Below are 27,563 nucleotides of genomic sequence, written 5' to 3' on the forward strand. Positions count from 1 at the left end.
GTGACACCAGAACCAAGCTCTCCTGTGTCACAAGGATCGTGGAGGCAACTGGCTTCTGTGACGGCCTTGTAAGCCTTGAATTAACACTGTGAATAGCAGGTTCCATTAGGCCTACTTTCAACTCGGGGCACACTGTGAAAGCAAGAGGCCTCCACGGCACCGTTTACAGAGACCCACATACCCTGCAGCCACATGGTGGACCCCTCAGAGGCCCACAGGTTGGTGATAATGGTGACCGAGCAGCAAAGGAGCCGCAGAAATGTCCCATTTGCTAAAATGATGACCTTTCCTGATAGGCAAGGAGTCAAACGCCCATCCCAGAATGGTGATGTTTGGGCAAGTGCCCCTGACGGCTCTGAGACTCTCGATTCCCCTGTACCTTCTGCGTTGGCATAAGGGGCCCTCTCCTCTGACCAGAAGACAGCAGCCCTCCCTTGCCCGGACTCTACGAGGAACTATAACCCGAACCAGGCGCTTCACAAGATGAAGTGCAGCCTGCCCAAGGCCTGCCCCTTGCCCCGCATTGCCCACCCCCCGAACAATTGTGATTCCGATTGCATTACAGCCTGGCTAGGGAAATGCAGTCTCCTCTACCCCAGAGCTAAGCAAACACACACACCCACACCTAAAACCTTACAAAAGCTGGGTAATATGTACCAGCAGACCTGAGGGGCCCTGCGTGAGAGCAGGCCTTGAAGATCTCGGGCTGAGGGAGCATCTGGATGGGAGAACATAAGGAACACGACGGTTAATGTTCTGGGTAGCCTTGACCATGCCACCAAGTGTCCAGACATCTGGTCAAACACAGGAGTATCTGTGAGGATGTTTCTAGATGAGACTAGTGTGTGAATCAGTAGATTGAGTAAGCAAATTGCCCTTCCCAGTGTAGGTGGGCCTCGTTCCATCAACTGAAGACAAAGAACTAAAAGCCTGAGTAAGAGGGATCTCTGCCTGCCTCTGGAGTTGGCTTGGGGCAGAATTCAGTTTCTGCCTTCAGATTTAAACTGCAGCATTGGCCCTTCTTGGGTCGTGAGCTGCTTTTGGCCTACGGCTCACACCTTCGACGATCCCGGTTCTCAGTTCTTTGGACATGGCCTCAACTATGCCATTTGCTGTCCTGGGTCTGCAGTTTGCTGATAGCAGATCTTGGGACTTCTCAGCCTCCACAATCTCATGAGCCAATTTTTTTTATTAAAAAAAAAAGTGTGTGTGTGTGTGCGTGTGTGTATACACACACACATATATATATATATTGCTGTACTTTCTTTTCTGAAAATACATTACTGGATCAAAATGCCTTGACAACAGATAAGGCATTCTGTGAGCCCACAGAGAGTGAGGCAGGCGGACACACATAAGCAGGGAAGGCAAATACGCTTCCAGAATATGTATCTTTTCCAATCAGGACAAATCCCTGCCCCATTCCATGATAAATGAGGTCCAATGTAATTTGCCATTAGGCGGCTGTCTGGTCTCCTGGGGGAATATGGTATCGTATTGGGGGTTGGTGTCGGTTTTGGCTGCTGGCAAAGCATTCGGTAGCAACCATAACTAGGTCAGCTTTGGTAAGGAGAAATCCATACTGTTGGGTCCATGTTAAGTTTCCATCCCTGTCACCTTGACCACTTTCTCCACAAGCCCAATGTGCACCTGAGGAGAGAGGTTGTTGACTGATTTTTATAGAACATTCCATTTGGTCTACCTGATTATTGAAAGCCACCTCTGCAAAGGATGTTTTTAGGTGAGCAATCACCTGGGAGACAAACATGTTCACAATCTATGCCCATTCTGAGAGGCCTCTCCAAATAACCTTCTCAGATTTTCTTTCCAATCCTGTTCTTTCGAAGTCCCTGACCATCTGACCAAATCATTCGCCACAGGGCCATATCTCACGCCAAAGTGTATAATCAAATGTCCTGCTCAAAATCCTGTCCACTGGGAGGATTTTCCTTCGCTGCTGATGTTCAGGATCATCCAGGAGCAGAGCTATAATGTTTGTAGACCTATTAGTGAGCTGGGTTCAGTTTTTTCCTTCCTCTTCCATGGACTATAAGGAGCTCCCCATGAGGCCTTAGTCGTATCCTGAGGGAGAGCAAACAATGCAACATAACCGAAGATGGCTGAGCTCTTCTTCAGTTGCTCATGCAACTGCTCCTATCTTCTAGACTTGTGTAAGCCTGAGGTCTTACATACCATTTCCGTATCATAATAGGTTGTTGCCAGGCAGCCCGGGTGGCTCAGCGGTTTAGCACCAACTTCAGCCCATGGCATGATCCTGGAGACCCGGGATCGAGTCCCACGTTGGGCTCCCTGCATGGAGCCTGCTTCTCCCTCTGCCTGTGTCTCTGCCTCTCTCTCTCTCTCTCTCATTAATAAACAAATTTTTTTAAAAAGGAATACAATATATAGATATGTCAGTTCTATAAATTCAATGTAATTCCCTTCAAATTTCAGTAGTTTTTCATGGAACTCAACAAACTGAAATTCCTAAGGAATTCATTAAAAAGAGCAAAGAGGCAATAGTAACAAGACAATTTTGAAGATGAATACGATATGATCTGAAAGCTATTAAAATATAGTATAAATTAACTAAGACACTGTGGTATTGAGGCAATAACGGAAAAAAATAATGGGGCACCCGGGTGGCTTCCAGGTTAAGCATCTGCCTCTGGCTCAGGGCGTGATCCTGGGGTCCTTAGATCAAGTCCCGCATCGGACTCCCGCAGGAAGCCTGCTTCTCCCTCTGCCTGTGCCTCTGCCTCTCTCTGTGTGTCGCTCATGAAAAAATAAATAAAATCTTTAAAAAGAAAACAAAACAATGGGGAAGAATAGAAGACCCAGAAAAGGTCCTGACATGCACAACACCTGTTTTTCAACCTAGGTGGCATAGTAAACTAGTAGGGAAAGCTGGCCGAGTCTATATAGGATGTCAGGCTTATTCCTTACTGGTATGGAAAAAATAAAAGTAAATTCCAACCTCACACCATACATGAAATCCAGTTGAGTTAAAGACCCGTATCTTTTCACTTTTAAATGAAATATAAAATACCTTTATGAATTTGGGATAGAGAAGGGCAAAAGTTTGAAAGCATAAATCGTAAACAAAAATATTTGTCCATCCTACCACCTAAAGAAAAAATTTTAAACTACTGTGTGCACAAAAACACCAAATTAAAATAAAAAGACAAATCACACCCTTACGTCTAGATCTCAAATACAATTCCTGCATGTTTTGTTTATTAATAACAAGAAATTCGAAAGAGGAGAATGGATGATTTATTGTGGTAGATGCATAGGATGGAATATTATAAAGCAGTAAAAATAAACTAGTTCTACACATGTCCTCAAGAACATCTCAAAAAATCTACCATTACGTGGGGAAAAAACACAAGTTTCAGAAGGCTACACACTATGATATATTTATATGAAGTTTCAAACTATGCATTTCTACCATATGTTGTTTAGGAATGCGTACGTATATAGTGATCATGTAAATGCATGCATGAGAAGGATAAACACCAAATTTAGGATAGTCTTTCTCTTTGCGGGGTAGAGTGTGAAGGGAAACGCAGTTGGAAGGGGCCAGGAAGCCTCAACTATATTTATTATTTCATTTCCTAAGATGACTGTTGTTTTCTCAATCTTTTAGTATGTTTTATATCACTATGATTTTTTTTTTTTTTTTTTTTTTTAACGAAGAGACTGGTCTTTGGTGAAATCATCAAGCTGCTGGATCAAGTCTTTCTGAGTTATCTGAGTCCATCAAGCCTCAGAGCTGCTTCGGCCAGTGGGAGGACAGTCTTGTTAGTGCCACCAAAGGCTCCTGAAGATTCTGTGCCTGCCGTGAAGCATCCCTAAGCACTGCAGCCACTCGGGAAGGGCTCCTCTGGGCTGCTCTAAGCTACGGTGGCTTCCACCTGGTCCCGTGCTGTGTAGACGTGCTCCCGAGTACTCCATGTACATTCGTCTACCATAGGACGATGGCGGTAACAACACCTAACCATCTCTTGGTGCTCTCTGCATGCAGCATGGTGCTCAACTGGCTACAGTCATGCTTTTTTAAAGATTTTATTTATTTATCCATGAGAGACCCAGAGAGAGAGAGAGAGGCAGAGACACAGGCAGAGAGAGAAGCAGGCTCCATGCAGGGAGCCCGACGTGGGACTCGATCCCAGGCCATGCCCTGGGCCAACTGGGAGCCCCCACAGACATCGTTTTAAACCACCCTTCCGGAGACCCCGGGAGCATTACTAACTCCATTTTCGCAAACCAGGAAGCTGAAGCTCGGAGATGCTCGGTGACTCGGTCAAGGGGGCGCCCCGGGGGGGTCAGGTGGTGAAGCGTCTGCCTTGGGCTCAGGTCATGGCCCCGGGGTCCAGGGGTCAAGCCCTGCATCAGGCTCCCTGCTCGGTGGGGGGGTCTGCTCATCCCTCTTGTCCCCCCTCTACTCATTCTCTCTCTCTCTCTCTTTCTAGTAAATAGATAAAATCTTTTTGGAAATTTGACTTGTTTAAAATGACAGTGAAAGAGGTGCAGCATCCAACTGTTTCTGCCAGCTCCGCAGAGGTCTCTTCTCCGGGGGCCCCTCACCGCCCGACCCTGGGGCGGCCGTGGGGCAGGTGGGGTGGCAGGCTGCGGCCCTGGTGTTCCGGGGGAGCAGGGCCTCTGACGGTGAAGGCCGCCCTGGCCTGGCCCCGGGCACAGAGGCCACAGCTGCATCACTGCCCCCACATCCGGCCGTGGGTCGCCAGCCCCAGGCTCCGACATGCTCACGCACTTGCCGCCAGGCCCCACTAGGTGTCTCTGTCACTTTAGTTTTCCGGTGCCTGAAGGTGACGCAAGGCCACTTGCAACTATTCAAAGTAGATAAGCGGGCTGCCCGGAATTCTGCGGTTTTGAGAGAAAACAGACTCCTTGAGTGGAAGCTGCGGGCACAGTGGAGGCGAGGAGAGGACTCACACGGACGGGAGGCCTTCGGGGTGTCAGCCTGGTCACCCACCTCGGGGCGAACAGCCAGCATGTGGGTGGTACTTGCTATGTCCACGGCTCTTCATGTTCACTCCCAGCAGCCACGGGACAACCCAGGACAGGAGCACAGAAGCACGGAGAGGTTGCGTAACTTGCCCAAGGTCACACAGGTGGTAAGCGGTGTGGTCCTTCGGACCATTTCATCCCCGCAGCAGCGCTGTCAGGTGGGTGTTGCCATCCCCATTTTACAGGTGAGGACACCAGGCCTGGAAAAATCTGGAAGTCAGAGTCACCCAGCCAAACAGTGGCAGAAGCTGATTGCGGCTCTAGCTCTATTGGACTCTGGACAAAACAGGAGACCTGGCATCCTCCCTGAGAGGGAGAGAAGACTACTTCACCGGGAGGGTCCCGTGTCCTCAGCCCCACGCAGGTCCCTTGCAGTGGCCCCGGACACCACCAAGGACTGGGCAGCCGCCGCACACTGGGGCAAGGCTCTGAGCTAGGTCAGGACTTGCTTCAAAGGAAGCAGAAGAGTGACAAAGTCCGTGAGTGTGCGAGCAAACCCCCCGTGGGGGTGACAGGGGAGCGCCTGCCCACCGCAAGTCAGGAGGATGGGGGTGCATGGGCTGCGAGGGGCGGTCCTTGGTGTGGCCACAGAGGTCACTTGCGAGGCAGGACTGAGGGCATCAGCAGGGCCTCAGGGTTGCTCCTCTTATCCTTCTCGGAACTGCTGCCTGAACTGTCCCCTTGAGAGAAGGTTCACTGGGTGGAAGGCTCTGGGCTCTGTTGAAATACTGCCCACGAGGCTGCTCAGTGCCATCCTCCATCTATTCCCACCCAGGCCTGTGGTAGGATGGTGCAGCCTGTCCCCATGGTGTGTGACTCCGCGCGACACACCGCGCACGATGATGTACGAGTGGACCTGGTGTGCGCCCATTCCAGTGGGAAGCCTGACCAGCTGGCACACAGTCCCAGATGCTCCCACCACCCACCCCCTGGGCCATGGTGACCAGCAATGCTCCAGAGGGGGTCAAGTCTAGCTGCCTGGGTCCCCAGGGGAAAGATCTCAACATCATGGACACCTGAATGAGCGAGAAATACCTCTGTGGGGGGGTGCCTGGGTGGCCCGGCGGTCAAGTGTCCAACTCTTGGTTTCAGCTCAGGTCATGATTTGCAGGGTTGTGAGATGGAGCGCTACATTGGGCTGCAGGCTGGGCGTGGAGCCTGCTTAAATTCTCTCCCTCCCACTCCCTCTGCCCCTCCCTCTCTACAAAAGAAAGGAAGAAAGAAGAAAGAAAGAAAGAAAGAAAGAAAGAAAGAAAGAAAGAAAGAAAGAGAAAAAAAAGAATTCAAGACAAGAGAGACCTCTGTGGTATTAGCCCCCAGGATTACGTTGTGGTTTGTAAAGATGGTATAAACCAGTCCATCCCGACGGATACAGCAGCAGGCCACATGAATCTAGCAGCCAGCCATGAACACCCCAGTGTGAATTTGCACACAGCCAGGACTTGGGGGAAAATGGAACTTCATGGGGAGAGAAAAAGGAAGAAAAATAAATCTGTTAGGTAATTTCTAAAACTGGTCCCAGATAATCCCAGCCCTCTGACACATGCGCTCCATAGCTCAGATGGGGAGGTGGGGTCTAATTTTCCTGATCTTGAATCTGAGCAACTTCAGCCGCCCTGCTCAGCCAACAGAGTGAGGTGGGAATGATACTCTGGGATCGCCACAGCCACGCTGAGGTTCCAACAAGCCTCAGCCTCCTGGGACGTCTCTGTTGGAACCCTCCCTCTCCCGAAAGCAGCTGTCATGCCTGAGAGACCCCAGCCGGGAGACACCAGGTGGGGACTCTGCTCTCCGCCCCCCCGCCCCCAGGTTGCCGCCACCTGGCAGCCACGTGAGTCCTGAGTGTCCAGCCCCACACCCTGCACCCCAGCCTGTCAGAGTGCACCCCAGGGAGCAATCCAGAGGGACGTGCACCCAGCTGAGCCAGTGGCCGGGGAAGCAGCTTGAGCGACCGTGTTTGGGGGAGTGGTCCCCTCGGCTGCTGGGGTGAGGGAAGGGGACACCGGCACCGGGATGGGTGCTGCTGTGTTCTTGTCCTCATCTAACATTTTAATCTCAAATAGGCATTGGCTTTGGGATAAGGGAAGTGGCAGAAGCCAGAAGGGCTCAGAGGACTGTGCTGGTGAAAGCCTGACAACTGGGGATGGGGACCATAGAGATGGGCAGGGGGGGCTCCCCTGCAGTGCTGGGAAGTTAGCCACACGGGGATCTTCCACGACACTGCAAGGAGAACTACGTAGGTCCACCAAGGAGATTTCCTGGCTGCAGGTTGCAAGTGCCAGCGTTGGACAAGGTATCACAGACAGGCAAAAGAGGAAAATGAACTAAAAAGAGACTTAAATTCTTTATTCTCTCTCTCTCTCTCTCTCTTTTGAAAGACTATTTTTTTAGAGCAGTTCACAACCAAACGGAGTGGAGGTACAGAGTTCCCATGTCTCCCCCGCGCCCCCCCAGCCTCTCCCACCAGCAGCAGCCCCATGAAGTGGGACACGTATCCTAACGCCGAACACACATCGCCACGTCACTCTCACCCAAGTCTGCAGTTTACACAAGGACTCACTCTAGGTATGTTCTATGGCTCTTAACAAACGTACGGTGTGACCAGTATTCGCAATTATAGGATCATACAGAAGAGCTTCCCTGCCTTAAAATCCCTCGTGCCCCATGGGTTTGGCCTTTGCCCGCAACTCTGGGCAACCAAGGAACTGTTTACTGTTTTAATGTCTACAATCTTGCCTTCCCAGACGTCCTATGTTGGCATCATGTAGCCTGTAACCTTTCCGATTGGCTTCTTTTACTCAGGAATGTGCGTTTAAGGTCTCCCCGTGGCCTTCTGTGGCTTGCCAGCCCGCTTCTCAGCACTGCATAATGTCCCATCGGTGGACGGACCCACTGTTTACCATCCAGTCACCTTCTGAAGTATGTCCTGGCTGCTTCCAAGTTGTGGCCATTATGTGCGATAAACACCATGGTATAGGTTTTGTGTAGACACAGGTTTTCAACCCCTTTGGGTAAGCACCAAGAAGCAAGATGGCTGGATCATACAGTAAGAGTGTGTTTAGTTTTGCAGGAAAGTGCCAGACTGACTTCCAAAGTGACTGTACCATGTTTCATCCTCATCAGCAAGGAAGGAGCGGTCCCCTTTGCTGCACATCCTCGCCAGCACTCGGCGTTCTCAGCGTTCCGGATTTTGGCCGCCCTAATCTATTAGGTGTGTAGCGATATCTCATTGTTTTCATTTTGCGTTTCCCCGATGACACATGATGTGGAGCATCTTCCCGTGTGCTTACTTGCCATCTGTGTATCTTCTTTGGGGAGGTGTCCGTTAAGATTTTTTTGCCCATTTTCAAATCAGGTTGTTGTGTTTATTGCAGTTTTAAGAGTTCTTTGAATGTTTTGGATCAGAGTCATTGATCAGACACAGCTTTTGCAGATATCTTCTCCCAGTCTGTGGCATGTATGTCATTCTCTCAACATTGCCTTTTTAGAGAAGAAATTTTCAATATTAATGAAGTCCAGTTATCAAATCTTTTTTGTAATGGGCTGTGTTTCGGTGTTGTACCTAAAAAAAAATCGTTGCCAAACCCAAGGCCATCTAGGTTTTCTCCTGTGTTCTCTTCAGGAGATTGGATGGTTTTGCATTTTACGTTCCGGTCTATGAATCCTTGTGACAGGTATAAGGTGTGTATCTAAACTCACTTTCTTCACGCGTGAATTGAGCCTTTGTGCGATTCCATTTTCTTTCATTTCTTAGCATATCTGTTATGCTTTTGTGTTTACTTTTTTTGCAGTTGCCCTAAAGTTTGCAATATGCATTAACTACTAATCAAATCTACTTTCAAAGTGTGACTGACAACTAATTCAAATATACCTTATAATAACAAAATAATCCTAATTCCTCCCTCTCGTCCTTTGTATCATTGCTGTCATTGATTTCACCTACAAATAAGTGTACAAAAGTGTATGTATGTGTATATATATACACATAAAGCATAGATAATCACATACATTACTGCTGTTATTATTTTGAGGAAACCACTATGCACTAGATCAAATAAGAATAAGAGAAATTAAAGTTTTTATTTTACCTTAGTACTCCTTTGCTCTTCCTTTCTTTGGCAGATCCAAGTTTCTAAACTATATCATTTCCTTCTCTCTAAAGAACTTTTTTTAACATTTCTTTTCTTGCAAGGAAGGTCTACTGGCAACAAATCCCCTCAACTTTTGTTTGTATAAGAAAGTCTATTTCTCCTTCACTTTTAAGGAATAATTTTGCAGGGTACAGGATTCTCAATCAATGGTGTTTTTTTCTCTCACCACTTTAAATATTTCACTCCTTTCTCTTCTTGTTTGTGTTGTTTCTGAGAAGTCAGATGTAACCACCTTGTCATTAAGGTGGTTTTTTTCCTTCGACCCCTTTCAAAGTTTTTTCTTTATCCTTGACTTTCTGTAGTTTGACAATGATACATCTGGATGTTGAGTTTCATAGCATTTACTCTGCTTGGTATTCCCTGAGTTTCCTGGATCTGTGGTTTGGTGTCTGGCATTAACTTGGGAAAATTCCCAATCATTATTGTTTCAAATATTTCTTCTCTTCCTTTCTCTCTTTCTTCTCCTTGTGTTATTCCCATGATGCTTATGTTTTTGCAGTTGTCCCACAATCTTTGGATATTCTCCTCATTCTCTTCTTTTGTCTTTTTTCAGTCATGTCCAGTCTACTTTTTTTTTTTTTAAGATTTATTCATGAAAGACAGGGAGAGAGGCAGAGACACAGACAGAGGGAGAAGCAGGCTCCTTGAAGGAAGCCTGATGTGGGACTCAGACCCTAAACCAGGATCAAGCCAAAGGCAGATGCTCAACTACTGAGCCACCAGGGATCCCAGTCCAGTCTATTAATAAACTCATCAATTATTCTTCATTTCAATTACAGTGGGTTTTTTTAAGTTTATTTATTTATTTAAGTAATCTCTATTCCCAACGTGGGGCTTGAACTCATAACCCTGAGATTGAACCAGCTGCCCCATGTATTATAGTGTTTCCTTGGGTTCTTTCTCAAGATCTCCATCTCTCTGCTTGCATTGCCCGTCTGTTCTTGCATGCTGTCTACCATCTATTAGAGACCTTAGCATATTCGACATAGCTGTTTTGCGTTCCTGGTCTGATAATTCCAACATCCCTGTCATGTGTTGTTCTGATACTTGCTCTGTCTCTTCAAATTGCATTTTTTTTTTGCCTTTTAGTATGCCTTGCAATTTTTTCTTAATAGCAAGATGTGAAATACTGGGTAAAAGGAACTGCTATAAATAGGTCGTTAGTAACATTGTGGTGAGGTGTGGGGGGAGGGAAAGTGTCCTCTAGTCCTATAATTAGGTTTCAGTCTTTTAGTGAGTCTGTGCCTCTGGACTATGAGTTTCACAAGCATCTCTCAGGGGTTTTTTTCTTCCCTGTTTAGGTGAGATGGGATGGCCAGAATAGGCTGGAGTTGGGTATCTCCCTTCCTCCAGATCGGTTAGGCTCGGGTAACAGTTGAGAAGCTTCATTTACACTGGGATCTGATTTAGATAAGAAATGGAGCTCATGGGACACCTGGGTGGCTCAGGAACACCTGAGTGGCTCAGCAGTTGAGCTTCTGCCTCTGGCCCAGGGCATGATCCCGGGGTCCTGGGATTGAGTCCCACATCGGGCTCCCTGAGTGGAGCCTGCTTCTCCCTCTGCCTGTGTCTCTGCCTCTCTCTCTCTCTCTCATGAATGAATAAATAAATCTTTAAAGAAAAAAAAAAGAAATTGAGCTCATGCTGAAATGGGATAAATTTTGGAGAGTCACTAGAGAGAAAGAGTGTTCTCTAGATACGGCAAGGACGTGAGTTGTTAGAACCTGAAGGCAAATTGTGGTAGTTAGTCTTCCATGATGTGGCCCCAAACAATTCTGTCCTCCCTTTACTATCATACTGGGCCTCACAGGAAGAGGCAGAGTCTAGTCCCCTCTCCTAGAAAAGAGGCTATCTTTAGTAATCCTTGACAACATAACACAGCAGGACTGATATTCCAGGACTTCTGAGCTAAGTCCTAAGAAGACTTGCAGCTTCTGCTTAGGAGTCTTTTAACTCTTGCTCTCCGGATGCTTCCCCAGGAATCCTGCCTCCACTGTATTGTGAGATGTCTGCGACAAAGGGCACATGTAGATTCTACTGTCAACAGCCTCATGTGCACTCCCAGGCCACGGCATGTACTGCCAGCCCTGGAAGTGAGCCCTCGTGGATGTAGCTCATTCAAGCCTTCAGGTGACTCCAGGCCCAGCTGCCACTTGACTGCAAATTCCTAAGGGACTCTAAATGAGAACGGCCTGGCTGAGCACAATAAACTCACAAAATTATGAGTGATAACAATAAACGTTTGCTCTAAGTCATTACGTTTTAGGATAGCTTGTTACATCAAGAAATAATCAGACAACTTCTAATGTATGAGTCCGGAGACCCAGAAAAGAATGGGTGCTACCAGCTTTGGGATGATAAAGGAAAACATTAAGGTACCATAAACCAAAGAAGATAGACAAGCACCTGTCACATAGTAGACATGCAGTAAACAGGTGCAGAATGAACAAGCAAGTGAATAAATGAAAGTAACCATGGCAAGAACAGATTGCTCCTCTTTCCTGGGTTAACAAAGGTCTGGCTCTCTCAGCTACCAGGAAACAAGGCTGTGTCCCCAACCAGCCATGATGGAGGGGTGTGCTTGGGGACCCGTCCTATCTTCCCACTCTAAAAAATGAAAGAAGCTTCCTCCTCAGGGTTGTGACAGCCTCCCTCCTCCCTCTCCTCCTCCTCTCCATAGCTCTCCAGTACTTCTCAGTTCACAAGCATTTTCCCTTCAGCCTATCACATGTTTCTACATCACTATAATGACCACCTCTGAAAGCCAGCCCCTACCTAAGAAGTTGACTCTCCAGTTACTCACTCTCCAGAGTTCTCCAGACCACCACGTTGACTCCAAGAATGCCCTAGCAAAGGTCATGGGAGCCCAAGTCTGTGTTTTCTGCAGGCATCCATACAAAGGAGGCTCTGAATAGGAAAAGCTCTTTAACTTTCATCAACTCTTGGGGTCTGGCTTATTTCTTCCCCAATCACTTACTGTGAAAGCTTAAGCAAAGAAAGTACTCAGATTCAGAGTCTCCGTCACCACATTGCACAGTTATTGTGAAAAGTAAGGCTTTAAGAGAATTTAAATCAGCACTGAGTCTGGGCCCATTGGACACCCAATGAATCTCCATTTGATGATTTTTCTCCCATAACCATCAGAGAAAAAGTTGGGATATTCTCTCCTGAGAACCTCAGACTTTGAGATTTCTCCTCAGCCTCATTCAGAAGTATCACCCAAAGGAGTTTCCTGAGAGAGTCCTTCCTTACCTGCTAAGGCACCGTTAATAAAGGAATTATTTACACAGGATTTCCACTCTAATTTCTTTTTCCTCCCTCCTCTTGTACCTGTCCTCCTTTAGGAGGACCATGACCCAGCTGAATCAGAGATTACAAGGGGCTCCCATTCCAAGCCTGAAGATCTTCTCTCTGCTCCTCCTGAGTTTTCCCAACTACTTTCCCCAGGGAAGTTGCCAGATTCTTCTCACTCTTCAGCAATTTAGGATTCCTCAAAAGAACTGAGCAGCAGTCTCACAGAATAACACTGGAAAGAGATCCAGGACATTGTAGTTAATTTTGTGTTGACTTGACTGGGCTAAGGGATGCCTGGAGAGCTGGTGAAACATTATTTCTGGGTGTGCCTGTGAGGGAGTTTCTGGAAGAGATTTGAATTTGAGTTGGTGAACTGAGTAAAGCAGATGGCCCTCCTCCATGTGAGTGGGCATTGTCCAATACATTGAGGGCCAGAATAGAACAAAAAGGCAGTGTTTTGTTTTCTCTGCCTGAGCTGAGACATCTATCGCCTTCTGCCCTCAGACTTTGGTGCTTTCAGTTCTTAGCCTTTATACTCAGACTGCTATGTCACAGACTTTCCTGGTTCTCTGCTTACAGGCAGGAGATTAGAGGACTTCTTGGCCTCCATACTGCATGACCAGTTCCTTTAACAAATCTCTTCATCTATCTATGTACCTACTTACCTACCTACCTACCTACCTACCTACCTACCTATTGATTCTGTTTTTCTGGAGAATCCTGACTAATGCACAAGAGTTCTAGTGTCCAGTCTTGGCTCTTTCATCACAGAATAGGCTAAATATGTGATGAATGCATAGTAAGAGCCCTGTCACTAGAGACATTCAAGCACAGTTCATAAAACAGCCTTTGGAGGCCTTCAGTTCCCTGAACAAGTGAATGACGTAATACACTTTATCCTGACAGAACTAAAGAGCCATGGAGGTCTGCTAAAGTATTTTACACTTGTTATGAGGCTTGTTTTAGGCTTGGGCATGACACAAGCATACTTTCAATTCATAAAGATTACAGCAGTAAGGTGGAGAATGGATGAGGGTGGGAGATGGTGAGAGTTTGGGACACCTCTGGGATAATATTGTGTTGACCCAGGGACACATTAGGAAGGCCTGAACTGCCCCTTCTGGCATTGAGCACATTCTTTCATCCATTCAACAAAAATTCATCAAGCCCCTAACATAAGCCGGGCAGTACTTTAAGTATGGAGAATTATTACTGAAGACGAGAGGGGTTATAGACCACATTGCTTTGTTACTTAACTGTTCTAATTAACTTGGCCGAATTAGAGGGTTCCTTTACATTTTGCTAAATAAACAGGAAGACGAATGAATTGAAATAATACAAGCATTGTGATAAACCTCACTGCTCTCCAGGTAGACAATTAAGCCTTGGATTGAAAAGATAGATGGCAGATGTCACTAAGGACAACAGTAAAGTTCCCATAGCCTAGTTCGTAAAGTACCCACAAGTGTCAGCACATTGTCAATCAAAGGAAGCACAGGACGTCAGTCTGTATGTTTTCTTTCAAAAGTTCTCAGGCACATAACCAGTTTGCAGAGGCCCAAGTCAGCTGCATGCTCTGGCCCCACGTTGTCAGAACACCATTCCCTGCTCCCTGCTTCTGAGGCTCCTGTCAATACTGAGGTGAAGATTGAAACTAACCCCTAATAAAGAAAGTAGAGGGAGGAGGAAGGTTGGTTTAACAACAAAGGCAGGGATACAGATGCAGTGAAACAGCAGGACACCTGCACCCAATGTTCACAGCAGCAATGTCCACAACAGCCAAACTGTGGAAGGAGCCTCGGTGTCCACCAAAAGATGAATGGATAAAGAAGCTGTGGTCTATGTATACAATGGAATATTCCTCAGCCATTAGAAACGACAAATACCCACCATTTGCTTCGACGTGGATGGAACTGGACGGTATTATGCTGAGTAAAGTAAGTCAATTGGAGAAGGACAAACTTTATATGATCTCATTCATAGGGGGGATATAAAAAATAGTGAAAGGGATTAAAAGAGAAAGGAGAGAAAATGAGTGGGAAATATCAGAGAGGGTGACAAACCATGAGAGACCCCTAACTCTGGGAAATGAACAAGGGGTGATGGAAGGGGAGGTGGGCGGGGGATTGGGGTGACTGGGTGACGGGCACTGAGGGGGGCACTTGATGAGATGAGCACTGGGTGTTATGCTATATGTTGGCAAATTGAACACCAATAAAAACATATGCAAAATAGCAAAACAAAAAAACAACAACAAAGGCAGGGAAAGGAGGAAAGAACATTCTTCTTAGTGGTTCTAAAAGTAGCTTAAGTCAAGAAAACTCATTTCAAAGTTGTCTGAATATGAAAAATTAACTAGAAATCTGGTGTTGTAATTATTGCCAGAGTTTATTGGAAGGCAAAACACATCACCTTGATTTGTATGACAGCACAGATAGAAGACAATCTCTTCCTAAGTCTTGTGCAAAAAAACCCATTTAGGACAATAGGTCCACCTTTGGTTTGTGAGCAAGTTCGTTGGGGCCTTGGCATTTGCCTGCAAGAGAGGAATCGGACAGACATTTCTGTCCAGCAAAATCAAAATTCCGGTATGTTTGTCAACTGCTTTTGTCCTCACCTTCACTTTCCATCTGTGTGCTCTGGCTCTTCATCCCCACCTCAGGAGAATATGGAAACTAGGCTGGGTCTTCCACCAAAAGATTCTACAATCTTAGATCCTCGACCTACCTAGGTCTCAACTTCATCTGTCGTGTGGGAACAACATCACAGGCCCGAGTACTTCCCGAGGGGCTGTAAGCATCCCAGAAGATGACCATCCATAGAGTGATTTGAAAAGTTTCACACAAGACGTTTGTCGACTCTCCAGTCACCAGCCAGCCACGCCTCCCCAAAACTGTGAATCCCATCCTGACACACACACCTGCTTCATTCATTCACTCGCTCCTACAACAAGGATTTTTTAGCACTCACACTGTTGGGCACTGTTCTAGGCACTGGAGCTACATCAGGAGCAAAACATGGCTCTTAGAGCTTATATAATAGAGCTAGAAAATAGAAAATATGTCAGGCAGTGAGAAATAACATAGAGAAAAATGAAATATACTATGAAAACCCCAAGTCTAAATACTACTCTGATAGAAGACAGTGTCTGTGTGTGTGGTGTGTGTATGTGTGTGTGTGTACACGTGTGTTGAGATGGACCGTGTCGAGAAAGAGAAGGAGGAGGGAAGGGCAATCAGGGGATAGGAAGTAGAAGTACCATATAAGTACATGTGTGTAAGTACAGTTTTGGTGGTAAGAATCGGGATGGAATTGTTCTGGCTTTTGGAAGAACATAGAGTCCAAGACCTATTTATTCTATGATTCATTGTTCCGGCTTTGTCTGGACGGAGGCAGAGAGAGAGTCTAGACAAGGTGCCCCGTGGGGCTCAGCAGCAGATGACCCAATTGTGGGAAGCAGAATGCGAAAGCGACTAGGGAATTGCAGAATTCCCTCCCTATCGGCACTCACTAAAAACTGAATGAGGATGAAGTGGCACCTCCCGGAATCTTCTAGACCTTCTCCTGCTCCCCAGTTCTCGTCTATAGCTCCTCACTGAAAGAATACCAGCCTGGAGGTTCTGGAGGCTCTGGGGGCTCTGGAGGCCCAATCATCATGCTCTCCCCAGGAGGTGAGAAGGTGGGCTCTCTTCCCCACCCAGACCCAACCAGACCATCTGTTCACCGGGGCCCACATGGGTGGTGCTGCACCTATGGCTCCTGTGACTCCAAGTCTGGAAGACGCAGCTTATGAACATTTCAGGCCATAGTGGATCCTCCATATTTGATCCCTATTATCGTCATGTTGGCCTTCTGCGATTCTGTCTCCTCATCTGGAGAATGGGCACAACAGCTGCTAGCTCCTAGCATAGATCATGAGCACGAGGATTTATCGTGTGCCACAGGCACTGTGCTGAGCCCATCACAAGCATTGTCATTTACTTCAACAGAGTCCTGTAAGTACTGCTGTGCCCATTTTACAGATGAGAAATCTGAACAGAAACAGTTTAAAAAGAAAACCTGGGGCCCCTGGGTGGCTTAGCAGTCGAGCGTCTGCCTTTGGTTCAGGGCATGATCCCTGGGATTGAGTCCCGCATCGGGCCCCCTGCATGGAACCCGCTTCTCCCTCTGCCTGTGTGTGTCTCTCTCTATGTCTCTCATGAATAAATAAATAAAATCTTAAAAAAAAAAAAAAGAAAAAGAAAAAAGTCACACAGCCGGGAGGCTGTAGAGCCATGACTCAAAATCAGACTTGTCTGTCTCCAAAGCCAGGGTGCTTGATTAACGTTTACAGATGCCTCGATCAGTAGGAGTATCAGATCACAGCAGAAGTTAGTGGCTGAAGACAACCACTTTCTTAGCCCACAATTCTGCAGGCCAGTAATTTAGGCGAGGCTCCATTGCGTGGTTCTTCGGGCCTTTGTTGGGCTCCCTCACGCGTCTGTGGCCAGTGCCCTGGTGGCTAGGCGGCTCTGCCCACGTGAGTTGCCCGCTGTGGTCAAGGTGCCGCTGCCCTGTTGCACACAGTCTCTCGTGGTCCAATAGGCCAGCCCGGGCTTTTCCCCATGCAGTGCCCTAGGCCTGATGCTGGCACCCTATCACTCTTGCCACCTACTTCTGTACGACAGGAGTCATAAGCCAGCCCAGATTCAAGAAGTGGGGAAAGATTGCTAGCAGTTGCTGCAAAAGGCATCTTCAGAGGGCAAGACACCAGGAGGTTATGAAGGGAGCAATTAGTCTGTGACAACTGGCGTTTGGTAAACCGCAGGTGGTGTCACTATTCTATATATCCTGACAAGGCCAGGTTCTCACTGTACCGTCACCAAGTTCCCCAGAGAATGCCTTGGAGTAACCTGGACTCTCCCAGCGACAAGGGGGCAGGACCATGCCTCATCAGGAATCTCTCCCACCTCCGGCTCTCATGTCCCCCAGGATGGCATCTGGCTCCCAAATCCCCATGAGGTGACAGGACACCAGAAGAGGACACCAGAAGCTCCGAAGTGTCACTCCCCACCCCCCCACCCCCCCCACACTTAACCCCCCTGGCTGGAAGAGAATATCTCTATCCCAGGACCTTAAGAAAAGCCCGGGACTGAATTTCACTGGCTCAGGGGGTGTCCCCAGACCCTCCCATGGGTCCTGGCAGTTGCTGATTCACTAGGTCTGAGTCACAGCTCCATTCCTGACAGAGGAGGGATGTGCTTTCTGACGGTAAGTTCCCCACTCTGTTCCCAAGACAAAGGAGAGAGGACACACCAGGGATGCCCACCACCCACCTTTTGTCACTCCCACAGAGGGGCCCCTGCCTAGCTTTCTGGAGCTCCCCCCGCCGCCCAAGAATGATCTGAAGTTTCTAGGTTAAAATGCACTAACCAGATCCTAACTGGTTTGGAGTTTTTTAAATGTTATAAAGTTCAAAGGAACTTCCCTGAACTGAAGCAAAATTGCCTTTAGATGCCAACTGCGAAATCCTAAATGAGGATTTTGTAAAAGGATTGAAATAAGGGCCATGTAGATTAGGAAGAGCAAGGAACGAAAAACAAAACCAAGCAACCCAGGGTAGGGCAGGAAGTCGATAAGGGGAGAGGGAATCTTTCTGCACGCAGAATATACTGGGAGCTTTATTCCTGGTCTGGGGAACATCCTGGAATGGAGCCTGTGCAGAAGGCTGGAGAAAAGAGAATTCCTGGCTTCTGCCCTAGAGAGTCTTCTTGCTTTTAACCTTGTGGTGCCCACAGTCCTGACTCAGAGGGAACTGTGCTCAAAACCCAACTGCCCCAACTCCATAGCTGTGTGATCTTGGGAGGGTGGAATGCAATTTATTGTCCAAAACAGGATGCTTTGGAAAAAGGGTGTTATTCGTGGTTTCACAAGGGCAATATAGTGTCTGGTCATTCTCTCCTAAGTAAAATGATAAATATTTATTTTTATGTCACATAACAATAAATGTAATATTTGCTCAGCACATCAGTTCTTTATAACTGTGCTATTATCCTGTAATATGGAGACAACTATTACCCTCATTTTTACAAATGAGGAAACTGAGGTTTGGAGAAGTTAATTAAATTTCCTGAGATTGAGAGGACAATATGTTTCAGGTTTTCTGCAACCAGGTAGTTCTGAGGCTGTAAGGAACCATTAGAACTGGAACATTCAGGGTGCCTGGCTGGCTCAGTGGAAGAGCTTGTGACTCTTGACGTCCGGGTAGTGAGTGTGAGCCCCATGTTGGGTGTAGAGACTACTTAAATGATTAAATAAAAACTTAAAAAAAAAAAAAGAATGAACTGGAATATTCAAATGAGTGTCCTCACTGAGAGTCCTCATCTTGAGAAACTATGCAGTTATTACATGGTGCTCATTTACTGAACATGTGTTTGGAATTGTGCTTTGGGAATGTCCCCCAGATCTTGAGGCACATCTTCTTGAGAATCATTTTGATGGTTCTAATGGTTCTAATTTTTCATCTGTAGAGGATAAATATGTTTTTTTTTTTAAGAACTCAAAGTGATTCAAGATTTTTATCTAAAAATATATCTTGACTTCTGGCTTCCACCTAGAATGTAGAAAGCTAAAAGAATGTCATTCCTGCCTTAACAACAAGGAAAAAAAAAAAGACAGAAAATCTACAAAATCATGACTTTTCTTGAGCCTGTCAAAAAAAAAAAAAAAAAAACCCAATGTCGCAGGACAACATAATTATCTTGAAATCTAGAGAAAGATAGGGACCTCCAAGGTTAGATGGGACATGAGCACTGGCTCACCTGTAACAGCATGAAGAGGGAAGACAAGACCACCATACAGGTCAAGAAGCATCCAGCTAAAATGTGTGAAGAATCATGAAGGCCAAGGCCACGGTTCCCCCAGGAGCTGCAAACAAAAGGGAGCTACGAGCGCTCAGAAGATCTTCTCTATGAACCTCCACCAGGCACTCATGAAAGAGTTGGGGCAAGGTGGGAGACCAGAGAAAACCTTCCTCCATGGTTCAGGGCTGGAAGAAAGTAGTGGCGATGGCTTTAGGAAAGGCATGACATCACACCCATATCCTTCTCGAAATGAGAGGCATTAAGCCACTGGGGGAAGGGCAGCAGCCCTGTGGCCTCTAGAGCACAAGTGAAGACATATTGCAACTGGAGGGAAAAAAAGACCAAAGTCTCTACTCCCGGAGGAGGGACAGGATGCAGTCCCAGGCCTAACCATCAGGTCTCCTGCTACTGAAGTGAGGTCAGGATTACGGGGAGAGCCCCACTTCTAAGAGACCAGTACCTGCCCAAGGCTGTTGGGGCTGAGTCCGCACACCAGAGAACTCCATTCTCACCCTTCCATACCCACCACCTGGCTGGCAAGCACCACAGAACAAGCAACAGCAGTCTGCACTGGAGGAGAGGCGAGAGAATGGAAAGGAAGAGGCTCCCTTTGTGGAGGAGGTACATGGGAAAGCCGAAGGTAGAGAAGAGACACAGAAAAATTCTGGCCCTCCATCCCCACCCCTTAGTCCATGGTGTTGCCAATCAATAGAACAAATAACAAGAAAATCAGTAAAGATTCAGCGGACCTGGGTAACAATATCAACCATCTTGACCTCATTGAGTTTCTAGAACATTCCAAACAATGACAGCAAAATGCACATTCTTTACAAGATCTTTACCAATGTCTTCCATAAAACAAACTTTGATTAATTTAAAATAATTGAGATTATAGAAAGTTATGATCTCAGACCATAATGGGATCATACCAGAAACAGAACAGAAAGATATCTGGACAGTCCTCAAATATCTGTATGTTGTCTACTCCATGTTCAAGTAACCAAGGAGTCAAAGAACTCAAGTGAAAATTAGGGAAGAATTTGAGTGGAATGAATGGGCACCTGGGTAGCTCAGTCGGTTAAGCATCTGAGTCTTTTTTTTTTTTTTTAAGATTTTATTTATTTATTCTTGAGAGACAGAGAGAGGCAGAGACACAGGCAGAAGGAGAAACAGGCTCCCTGCGGGGAACCTGATGTGGGACTCCATCCCAGGACCCCGGGATCACGCCCTGAGCCAAAGGCAGACTCTCAAAGCATCTACTTTTGGTTTCAGCTCAGGTTATAATCTCAAGGTCGTGAGATTGAGCCCTGAATCTGGCTCAATCCTCAGTGCAGATCTGCTCAGGACGCTCTCCCTCTCTGTATCCCTCTGTCCTTCCTGCTCATGCTCTCTCTCTCTCAAATAAGTAAATAAATAAATACATACATACATACATGCATACATAAATAAATCTTTTTAAAAAAGAATTTAAGTGGAATGAAAATGAAAACAAAACATATTAATTTGTGGAATGTCCCTAAAGTAGCACTTAGAGGAAAATTATAGCATGAGATGCGCACATTAGAAGATGGAAAAAGGTCTCAATTTGAGGGAAATGGATATCTGAACAACAAGGGACAGCTCAATGCATTCATTTAGGTTTTCTTTAATATAGTTCAGCAGTGTTTTAAGATTTCTAGAATAGAGGTCTTGCATGTCATTCACCATAAAGTTTTGAGTTTACAAAAAAAGAAAGAAAGAAGAAAGAAAGAAAGAAAGAAAGAAAGAAAGAAAGAAAGAAAGAAAGAAAAATGACCTTTGAGCATAAAATAGAGCTTTCATTGTAACTGGGGAGTATTCCAAATCAAATAAAAAATAAAGGTTCACTTATTCATTGTATCAAAATATATTCAAAGAACCACTAAAAGGGGCAGCCCCAGTGGCGCTGTGGTTTGGCGCCGCCTGCAGCCTGGGGTGTGATCCTGGAGACCCGGGATCAAGTCCTATATCGGGCTCCCTGCATGGAGCCTGCTTTTCCCTCTGTCTGTGTCTCTGCCTCTCTCTCTGTGTGTCTATGAATAAATAAATTTTTTAAAAATCTTTTAAAAAAATTAAAAAAAGAACCACTAAAAGTGAGACACTGCTAGTTGCTGCTTATCCAAGAGGCAGAGCAAATTACCAGCTCCCTGAAGGCAGGAGAGTGTCTTTTTGGATTTGAACGACCGAGGTAGACTTCTCTACGTGGATGGGGTCTCATGGAAACATTTTAAAAGGCTGATTATACCTCTTAGCTAAGCTTTCTCATCCTTTAAGACTCTGCTCAAGTGGTACCTTGTCTAAGGTAATGTCTCCAATGACAGCCTGTCCCCCCATGCTTAGCTAGAGACCTTATGTGTCTCCCATGGCACTCTGTGTTTACTTTGATCTTAACTTGTCATTATGTGGGTGGTGAGACACAGTGACTTAAACACACACAAGTTTATTCACTGAAAAAACCATCTGAGGGCAGGCCGTCTGGTGCTGTCATGGTGACTCCACAAAGTCACCCAATTCCTTCTGCTCCAACAAACTCACTTTCACCCTCGAGGTTACCAGCTGTCCAAACTGGCAGCTGGAAATGCAGTCTTCCAGTCCACACTGCAGACACTGGGATGGCAGGACAGGCCAGGGTACCCAAAGGGCCTCCCACCCTTTAAGCAGTCTTCCTGACTACCACTTGTGGCATTTCCACTCATGTCACATTGGCCAGAATCTAATCCGGGGCCCACACATGGGTAAAGAAGCCTAGGAGGTGTGACATCTATCTGGTGACAGTGTTTCCAGCCGAGCATCAGGATTCTGCTACTCCCGAAGGAAGAAATGGATGTGAGTAGGCAACCGCTCTTAGTGCACCATGTTAGAATTGCCTGGGGCTCTATCTCTGGAACGAGAATGTGTATCCTGAGTGCCTAGACCAGTACCTGGCATACAGTAGGCACTGGGGAAAAGTTTTAATTTTTGTATTGAGGTTTATCACACATGCTTGAGTGCACAACCCTTAAGTGTGTTTATACACTCATATACATATATATACACGTATACATACAAAGGATTTTCACATATGTAACCACCACCCAAGTCAAGATGTCGTCCACTTCGTCCATAACGAAGTGAAGATTCCTTCCTACCCCTCCTGGCCCACTCCTCTCATAGGTAACCATAATCTCTGACTTTTCTCACCTCAATTAGTTTTGCTGTTCTTAAACTCCATGTAAATGAAATCATGTAGCACTCAACGTTTTAACCAACTCGCGATTTCTAGGAGTTCCTAGAGCCCCACACAATCTACATTTCCTGGGTTAGCCTTCGTTGCAAATGGCACACTGTTGAAAAACATTCTTACTTTCTAGAATACTGAGTTCCTGACTGACCTACTCAGATGCTGTGTCAACAGCTTTCCGTAGTTTAGTGGCCTGCAACATTTCCCACAAGAAAGTTGTCTCATTTGATCGCCTTTGTATGGGCAATATTTCTTAAAATGCCACCTCCATCCAGAAGCCTTCTGCTTGCATTTCCAGGAGTGCCCGGGCACTGAACATGCGTGTGATGGGGATGGTATCAACTGTGGGACATAAACAAAAGCTGGCAACGGAGACAAACAGGCCCCAGGCTGGCCTTCTGGAACACCTGCCGCTGGCCCAGTGTGATGCTCTGTGCCAGCCCAAAATGCCCAGCTGGAGAATTCTCTGCCTCTGTCACTCCCACCATTGACAAGGAGCCATCACCCTTCTTGCTGGCACTCAGCTCACTCTCTATTGGTCAGAAACAGCCAAGTGGGCCCAGATTTGTTCATCAGGCCCAGCGGGACACGGCAAAAGCTTGGCACGAGTGGAAGTGGCAGACAAAAGGCTGTCAGAGCTGATGGGAAGGCAGCGAGTCTCTGTAGCAGGAGCAGAGCATCTCCCTCGCAGATGAAAATGTCCCTGTTCTTCCTGGAAATCACCTCAGAAAGTTTGTCTTGTCATGCATGAGGCTCGGGTTACCGGGAAGTTGACTGGGGTAAGGGGGAGGGGAGAGAGGGGCAGGAGGGCCAGAGGGCAAATGCCCCAGTGGGATGTGATCACTCCTGCTGATGCGGGAGAATGTGGACACCTGGCAGTGCTGCCAGTGTCACCAGGGTGAGGCCCAGGTACACCAGCATGCCCCAACAGGTCCCTGGAGGACAGAGCTCAAGCCCCGCCTCCCGCCCAGGAGCTGCCAGGGGAGTACAGAGAGCAGCTCAGCTCACCCTGGGTGGGGGGGTGAATGTCAGGCTGGATCTTCTATTCCAGATACTTCTGGCCTGGTTCTGAGGCTCTCTCAGCCCTATCATCCCCTCTTCCATCTACATGTTCTAGGAGCTCCGTGCACTTCAACTTTGTAGTCAGGTTGGGATGACTTCTCCTAGTGTCCTGGCCAGACTGTCCTCAGGGGGCCGCGCCAGTCAACCTATAGCTTCTCCCCTGGATCCTTATACATAAAAGTGCAGTGTATCCACATTTGACAAGCAGTGTGTGATACCCCAAAAGGGGTCCAGATGGGTCACCACACAGAGATCTCACTGGGGGCACGGGGCACTTTGCTTGTCTCAGAAGTGATGGATTCTCCTAAGGTCGGTCAGGATGATTGTCTGCACTTTTTTCACCAAAGAAGAAAAAAAAATAAGTTTAATCTCCTGGAGGGCATCTGAAAACACCACAGTGCAGCTCACCTTTCAAGGCCCCTCAAACCCTGTTATGGGCTGCAATGTATCCCCTTCCCCATGGCCCCACCCCTGGCCCCATTCATATGCTGAAGTCCTAACTCCCCAGGACCTCAGAATGTGACTGTGTCTGGAGAAAGGCCTTTAAGGAGGTAATTAAGCTAGAGAGGCCACTAGGGTGGGTCCTGTCCAATCTGACTGCCGTCCTTAGAAGGAGGAGAGGACACAGACACACACAGAGGGGACATGGAGGGAGAAGACGACCACCTATAAGCCAGAGGGTGAGGCCTCGGAGGAAACCAACCCTGACCTTGGACACCTTGACCGTGGACTTCCAGCCTCCAAAACTCAAGGAAATACATTTCTGTTATTTAAGCCACCTGGTCTGTGATACTTTGCTATGGCAGCTCTAGAGAACTGACATAAACCCTGTCTCCTAGATAAAGGCTTTTTTTTTTTTTTTCACATCCCAGTGTTTGGTTATTATGACAAATCTCTATGTTTTCTAAAGCTCTGTCTTACATAGCAGCAGTCCCTAATTTTTTTTCCCTGGCACACTTCCACCCAAATGTCTCCTCCACATCAGAAAATGCCCCCACCCTGGGGCACATGAGTGGCTCAGTGGGTGAAGTGGCTGGCTCTTGATTTCAGCTAGACTCAGGTCGTGATCTCAGGGTCCTGGCTCTGAGTCTGAATCTGCTGGAAGATTGTCTGTCCCATCCCCTCTCCATCTGCCTCTCCCACTGCTTGCATTCTTTCTTTCTCTCTCTTTCTAACATCAGTAAATAATTGAAAAAAAAAAAAGAGAGAAAGAGAGAGAGAGAGAGAGAGAGAGAGAGAGAGAGAATGGAAAAAAAAATGTCCCCGTTCTGCTGGAAACCCACCCAGAAAGTTTGGTCTCACACACTTGCAGAGACACAGCAGCTCCCTGTCACAGGGTTCCCAATTTTGCGGCCGGAATCACATGTGGGGGGAAGGCAAGTGTGCTTCACCACAGCACCCTACATGAGTTGAATTTACTGCCTCCAAGTTGGCAATCATTGTTACACAGTTTAAAACAAACTGTTAAGCACTTTTCATGCGCTTCTTTCTCGTCCCTTCTATCTGTTGAGGTGCATACATTTCAACTTCCTGTTTTAGTCTAGATCCTCAGAAAGCAGAGCCTGAGACAAGGGTTTATAATCAAGCATCGTGTTAGACGATGGGGCCCCAGGAAGTAAAACTGAGGGGTCAGGGAGAAAAACAGAACAGAAGCTGTCAAGATGTGTGATTTCAACGAAGACTAGACTGCAGAGTTCGAAGAGGCTTTTCAGCTGTTCGACCAAACGAGGGATGGCAAGATCCTGTACAGCTAGTGTGGGAACGTGATGAGGGCCCTGGGCCAGAACCCCACCAACACTGAGGTGCTCAAGGTCCTGGGAACCCCAAGAGCAACGAGGTGAATGTGAAGGTCCTGGACTTTGAATACTTTCTGCCCATGCTGCAGACTGTGGCCAAGAACAAGGACCAGGGCACCTATGAGGACTATGTTAAAGACCTTTGGGTGTTTGACAAGGAAGGGAATGGCACCGTCATGGGTGCTGAAATCTGGCACGTTCTTGTCACACTGGATGAGAAGATGACGGAGGAGGAAGTAGAGATGCTGGTGGCAGGGCACGAGGACAGCAACTGTTGTATCAACTATGAAGAGCTCGTCCGTATGGTGCTGAATGGCTGAGGACGTTCCTGGTGTGCCTGAGCCCCGTGCCTTCCCCTGTGTGAGACTGCATGTAGCCTAGAAGGTGTCCTAGGTCCTCTTGTCACAGCACCTTTGCCAGCTTGTCTCTCTTGGATATTTGCTGTCAGCACTCACCAAATAAACTTACTCCGTGCCCTAAAAAGAAAGAAAGAGAAAGAAAGAAAGAAAGAAAGAAAGAAAGAAAGAAAGAAAGAAAGAAAGACAAAACCAGAACAAAGAGAGGGTCAACCTAAAGCTGCATTATGGATTTGCTCACTTTTGTGGATCATTAGTTGCCTGGCCCTATGAGTCCCTTTTCGAGGCCACATGAAACATGTCTGGGCTCATCCCTCTGGGTAAAGAAAGAGGAAAGCATTTACTTACTGGTTCCCGCTACCATTGGTCATTTCTGCTCCATGGGATGGGTGCTACCTTGCCTGCATACACAGGCACTGAGTGGATTCCCATGAGCCCCATGTGGCTGTGTCTGAGCAATCTGAGAACAAGAAGTGAGAGGTATAAGGGCACCTGAGCATCAGTTGATCGAGCATCTGACTCTTGGTTTCGGCTCAGGTCCTGATCTCATGGTCATGGGATTGAGCCTTGTGTCAGGCTCTATGCTTAGCCTGGAGTCTGCTTCAGATCCTCTCTCCCTCTCTCTCCTGCTCATGCTCTCTCTCTCGCTAAGAAATAAATAAAATCCTAAAAAAATAATAAAAAGAAGAAATGAAAGGTATGAACAGGGCTGTCCTAAGGGTCTAGACTGCCTCAGACAGATATTTTTGGTAGGGCTCCAACCGTATAAACAATCTGATTTAAAGATCTATTACATATTTCACAGACTTACAGGAAATACTGATTTGTTGATGAGAATTTAGAATCATGGGCAGAGAATAGGTACTTACATGTTTGTTCATTGTCCTATCAATACATGTGAAGACTTTCTGTAGTGTCCAGGCACCACCCCTTCCTGTTCAGGACCATGAACCGTCTCTTCCTGTTCATTCCGACTAATCATAATTGTAAGAAAAAGGTAGCAACACTGTTATTACTCATAATGTCATGACTCCTTGGAACTTGTTTGCATCGAAGCAGTGTAGATCTTCTTGCCTCTGCAGTTCCCTAACACCATATACTTAAGGTTGGTTCCATCATTATCCATAATGATGCATCACGCATGGAGCCACCTGTGAATACGGCTTACAGGGACTCTCTCGAAGGTTGTTAAAGGGTTTCATTGAGATGACCACAAGTTTACATCTTAGAGTACGTGGGAAAAGGTCAATGTAAATTCATTTCCTGCACTTGCATGTTCAATTTGTCCTTCTAACTTTTATAATGTAAATAGAATAGCACGTCTTCCAAACACATCTTCCCTGAACTCCCAGAACCTAATCTCTGCATCACAGAGCATTATCTTTCTGTCGAGCCCTCTGTTCCCTGCCCTCCACTCCCTGCCATCAAAAGGAGAAAGGTTTGAAGCCTGGGTGGCTCAGCAGTTGAGCATCTGCCTTAGGCTCAGGAAGTGATCCCAGGGTCCCAGGATTGAGTCCCACGTCGGGCTCCCTGCATGGAGCCTGCTTCTCCCTCTGCCTGTGTCTCTGCCTCTCTCTGTGTCTCTCATGAATAAATAAATAAAACCTTATTTTAAAAAAAGGGGGGGTCAGAGCTTCAATATATGAATTTAGGGTGGGTGGGTGGGTGGGATGGGGGACACAGATATTCCATCCATAACAGATGCCCAATACATAATTTTAGGAACTCAATAAATATTTGCAGAATGAATGAATGCTAATATCAGGAGCTTCAGATTATCGTGCCCAGGA

The 27,563-nt window shown here is 46.7% G+C and overlaps 1 long non-coding RNA gene and 1 pseudogene across 1 annotated transcript in view; both read left to right on the plus strand.

Moving 5' to 3' along the window:
• The window catches only part of LOC144315372 (uncharacterized), a 14,372-nt gene extending 1,948 nt beyond the window's left edge, over positions 1 to 12,424 (plus strand). Inside the window, exons 2-6 of the long non-coding RNA XR_013381058.1 lie at positions 3,700 to 3,957; positions 7,413 to 7,599; positions 7,837 to 7,953; positions 8,105 to 8,245; positions 11,165 to 12,424. This is a non-coding gene — a long non-coding RNA (uncharacterized LOC144315372). The remainder of the gene's footprint in view (positions 1 to 3,699; positions 3,958 to 7,412; positions 7,600 to 7,836; positions 7,954 to 8,104; positions 8,246 to 11,164) is intronic.
• A 12,858-nt stretch (positions 12,425 to 25,282) lies between these two features.
• Positions 25,283 to 25,920, plus strand: LOC144315373 (myosin light polypeptide 6 pseudogene; annotated as a pseudogene).
• Positions 25,921 to 27,563: the final 1,643 nt, after the last annotated feature.

Source organism: Canis aureus, chromosome 6 (genome assembly GCF_053574225.1).
Source record: "Canis aureus isolate CA01 chromosome 6, VMU_Caureus_v.1.0, whole genome shotgun sequence".
Lineage (NCBI taxonomy): Eukaryota > Metazoa > Chordata > Mammalia > Carnivora > Canidae > Canis > Canis aureus.